Below are 5,303 nucleotides of genomic sequence, written 5' to 3' on the forward strand. Positions count from 1 at the left end.
TACCTGGCTCAGGTGGAGTGGCTGCGACACTGCATGGACAGGGACCTGTGTGTCAAATCGGAGGGCCTGTTGTCCGGACCTCTGGCAGTCTCTATAGGGGTGACACAGGGTTCAATCCTCGGGCCAAATCTTTTCTCTATATACATCAATGATGTCGATCTTGCTGCTGGTGATTCTCTGATCCACCTCTACACAGATGACACCATTCTATATACTTCTGGCCCTTCTTTGGACACTGTGTTAACTAACCTCCAAACAAGCTTCAATGCCATACAACTCTCATTCCGTTGCCCAGCATAACTACTCTGGACGGTTCTGACTTAGAATGTGTGGACAACTACAAATACCTAGGTGTCTGGTTAGACTGTAAACTCTCCTTCCAGACTCACATTAAGCATTTCGAATCCCAAATGAAATCTTGAATCAGCTTCCTATTTCGCAGCAAAGCATCCTTCACTCATGCTGCCAAGCACCCGCGTAAAACTGACTATCCTGCCGATCCTTGACTTTGGCGATGTCATTTACGAAATAGCCTTCAACACTACTCAGCAAATTGGATGCAGTCTACCCCAGTGCCATCCGTTTTGTCACCAAAGCCCCATATACTACCCACCACTGCGACCTGTATGCTCTCGTTGGCGGACCCTCGCTTCGTATTCGTCGCCATTTCAGGGCATAATGATTCAGGGCATAATGTACAGACAGGGGTATGGTGGGGTGCGGGTACAGTGGAGGTAAACCCAGGCACCCGAGTGATGAGAAGAGGTTGCATCTCTGGACGGGCTAGTTATGCTGGGTGAGGTCGTCACATGTGTGGGAGGTGGGACAAAGGAGTTATCTGAGGCATGTAGAGTGGGACTAGGGGCTCCGCGGTAAACTAAGACAATGATAACTATCCTAAACAACAGTGTGCAAGGCATATTGACATTTGAGAGAGACATAAAGCGAGGCAAAAAGCAATCACAGGTGTTGATTGGGAGAGCTAGCTAAGGCAACAACGGGTAAGACAACAACAGCTAATCAGCTAAGACAACAGCAAGAGGTAAAAAAGTCTAAAGTTAGCAGGCCGGGGTAAGTAGAAGCGTCTGTTCCGACGTCCGGCGAAGGCCGGTTGAGGGCACAGCGGATGGAGTTAAGTAGGCGGACCAGTCATGGTGGTACGGCGGGGCGCCGTGTCGACAAAGGGTCCAGACCAGATGGCAAAAGAGGTAATTGTAGTTGTAGTAATTTTGTTTGCTAGCCGGGAGATGCGCCTGGCTCGCGGCTAACTGGTGCTAGCTTCGGGGCATGGGCGTTAGCCACTATAGCCACTCGGTAGCAGCGATGATCCGATGCACAGGTCCAGAGCTTACGGCAAGGATCCGGCGGAGTGGTGGATTCGTGTTGGGGTAGAGCCCGGAAGGCATCGGCTGAGTAGTCGGATGATCACAGAGTAGGCCGGAAGGTGGGCCTGGCTCAGGACTAGCTTCGGGGCTGGGTCACTCAGTGGCATCCAGCTAGCTGTGATGATCAGGAGTAATGGTCCAGGGTTTACAGCAGGAATCCGGCGTTGTAGTGGAGAAAACAGTCCGATGCTGGCAATATTATCCAGGCAAAAAAAAACGGCTGGTGTCTGTGCAGAAGGAAAGGCCGCTAGCAGTGGCTAACAATGGCTAAATAGTTAGTAACTAATTAGCTGGCTAGCTTCTGATTGAGGTTCTGGCTATAAGATCTAAAAAAAAAAAAAAATAGAGGATCCGAGTCACATTGGGTAAGGCGGGTTACCGGATGGTATATTTAGTTTAAAAATGGAAAAGAGATTGAAAATCAAATTGAAATATATACAAAAAAAGACAATAAATACAAAAGTACACGAGAGGACGACAAACCACGTCTGCACTGCTACGCCATCTTGGATACCACCTTGAAGCAGAAGAGATGAAGTGTATAACGGCATTGAACAAAGGCTGGTGCTACATTGTACCAACCATCACAGTTGATGGGAAGCCCGTCCCCAGGGATGAAGGACATCCACACTACACCTTCAGTGACCCCTACTGAGTAATGCCCCACACTGCTGCCCACTTTTGTGCCTTGAGAACACCCTTCCCTTCCTCAACTCCCTCTAAGGTTGTGTCCGTTTGATTAAATGGCTTCCTTAAGTCATAATTCTCCTGAGTGACAACTGATTTGAAAGGACTTTCTGTAGGGGAATGAAGGTTGGTAACAGGGAAATACTGCTTTATGAGAGTATTGGGACCTGGTATCTGTGTTCTTCGTAATAAAAATGTTTTGCTACTTGCCAAAAATATATATATTTTATGCAACCGGGCCCAGGGCCTATCTACAACTCTCCCAATTGATCAATAGTGTAACTATGTCTATCAGTCAGTAACACTGTGAACTTCAAACCTGTCTCTATTGTTTTAACATGGACCCTCTTTATTTTTCTCCTCTATCCATGACCCACTCCCTACCTCTGTCATGCACACATATACGTACAAAGACACACACGCAAACACCGGCTTTGATGCTAATTGATTTATGTTTATTTATATAATGCAGAAAATAATGAAGAAATTCTAATAAAATCAATCAATCAATTGTATTTTATAAAGCCATTTTTACGTCAGCAGTTGTCAAAGTGCAATAGGCCTACAGATTACCCCGCCTAAATTCCGAAAGAGCTTGCAATTCAGATGTAGAAGCACAGTGGCTAGGAAAAACTCATAGAAAGACAGAAACCTAGGAAGAAACTCATCTGGCTGCACCAGGTGGAGATGATAAGAGTATATGGACATTAAGGCCAGATCATCAGACGTTCATAGATGACTAGCAGGGTCAAATAATAATCACAGTGGTGCAACAGGTCAGCACCTCAGGAGTAAATGTCAGTTGGCTTTTCATAGCTGAGCATTCAGAGGTTGAGACAGCAGGGGCAGCGGCGAGAGAGAGAGAAAAATAATGAGAGTAATAGAGAGAGATTCTGGAGAAATGAAGAACAATATACTGTAAATAAATGCAGGCCATAAATGCAGTGGTCATTTCCAGGGTCCAGATTTAACAGAATCATCTGAAAACAACATGTATTGCTGTTATTGTGATTAATTAAATTCTCTGTTTCAAAAAACAAAGTTTACATGTGGTTCTGTGTCTGAATAAATCCACCTTTGCATTCTCCAGACTCACTACCCATTTGGGATCTTTCAGAACCTGACTGTCTGTCTTCTCTGCTGAGGTTGCACTCTGTTACTTATCCTACTCGTAGGCAAACCTGGAAGGAGGGAAGAAAGATGGCAGCTATCAGTATAGTTTTTTTTTTTTTTTTTTTTTTTATCTAAAGAATACTCCTATTCATATAATTTAGATTGATGATAGAGGTATCAAAGTGTTAAGTATATAATACCTTCAGAATTTTTTTTTTTCCTCACCCATCTACACACAATACCCCATAACGACAAAGTGAAAACATGTTTTAGGAAATGTTTGCAAATGTATTCATAATGAAATATAGAAATATCTAATTTACATACAGGACCAGTCAAACGTTTGGACACACCTACTTATTCAAGGGTTTTTCTTTATTTTGAATTTTTTTACATTGTAGAATAATAGTGAAGACATAAAAACTATGAAATAACACATGGAATCATGTAGAGCGTGCAAAGCTGTCAAAGGCAAAGGGTGGCTCCTTTGTTTAACACTTTTTTGGTTACTACATGATTCCATATGTGTTATTTTACAGTTTTGATGCCTTCACTATTATTATACAATGTATAAAATAGTAAAAATAAAATTAAAATAAATGTTTTTAGTCTCTAAAAGCTTTGCACTGAACCAGGTTTTCCTCTAAGATTTTGCCTGTGCTTAACTCTATTCCGTTTCTTTTTTATCCTGAAAAGCTCCCCAATCCTTAATGATTACAAGCATACCCATGACATGATGCAGCCACCAATATGCTTGAAAATATGTAGTGGTACTCAGTAATGTGTTCTATTGGATTTGCCCCAAACATAACACGTTGTATTCAGGAGAAAAAGTGAATTGCTTTGCCACATTTTTTGCGTTATTACTTTAGTGCCTTGTTGCAAACAGGATGCATGTTTTGGAATATTTGTATTCTCTACAGGTTACCTTCTTTTCACTCTGTCAATTAGGTTAGTATTGTGTAGTAACTAAAATATTGTTTATCCATCCTCAGTTTTCTCCTATCATAGCCATTAAACTCTGTAACTGTTTTAAAGTCACCATTGGCCTCAAGGTGAAATCCCTGAGGGGTTTCCTTCCTCTCCAGCAACTGAGTTAGGCAGGACACCTGTATCTTTGTAGTGACTGGGTGCATTGATACACCATCCAAAGTGCAATTAATAACTATTGTGTGTAGGCCAGTGACAAAAAAATCTTAATTTAAACCATTTTAAATTCAGGCAGTACCACAACAAAATGTGGAAAAAGGGGTGTGAATACTTTCCGAAGACACTATTTGTAACCATCTACTTATGTATCAAGCGTCTAGAAGAGTTTATAATATTAAAAACAAAGCGGAACAGAATAAACACATTTTATTTAAAGGGGGTGCCCCTGGTAGAATATACTGTACTATCATTACTTCTGCTTCTGTACATCCACTTGATAGAGACATGTGCCACATTTTTTGAGTCATTAACTATTGAGTCAATAAGTATTCAACCCTTTTGTTATGACAAGCCTTTGATAAGAAACAACAAATATATTACAAATAAACTGAATATGATGTGACCAGCATTCAATTTCTCTATATGGGGCATTAGTCTCATGGTACAGGGCTGAGTAAGAAACAGGTACATACACAAAAGAATATAACTGGAATTACAAAACCTTTTGACATTTCAAAAATAAATGTTGTATTCCAAATTCAAGTTATTCCTTTGAAAATGTATGGTCCTGTGGCTACCCCCTTAGTGCCTGTCTGTGTTGTTACGAGACTAGGGTCTGTGGCTTTTTAACTCAGGGTAAGGGTCGCAGGGAGAGATGGTGCATGGCATGCGTGTTGTATAGATAGGTCAGTGCAGGGACAGGCCCACTAAGTGTGTCTGTCTGACACGTCAGTCTAGCAGACCGGGGGGAACGTGTGAGAGGAAGAGTCACCGCGTGGTCAGACTAAGAGCAGGGCACTGTCTGTGTGCCAAATTGCCAATACGTCATAGCACAACATGCACCAATATCCATTCTATCATACTACCTTGACCAATGTTTTTGGCATTGTATGCATATGTATGGGTATTGGCTGCTATTATGGATATTGCAATGTACCCAATGGTGAAATAAAAGCCAGAACACAAACA

This window comes from Salvelinus fontinalis, chromosome 18 (genome assembly GCF_029448725.1).
Source record: "Salvelinus fontinalis isolate EN_2023a chromosome 18, ASM2944872v1, whole genome shotgun sequence".
NCBI classification, from domain to species: domain Eukaryota; kingdom Metazoa; phylum Chordata; class Actinopteri; order Salmoniformes; family Salmonidae; genus Salvelinus; species Salvelinus fontinalis.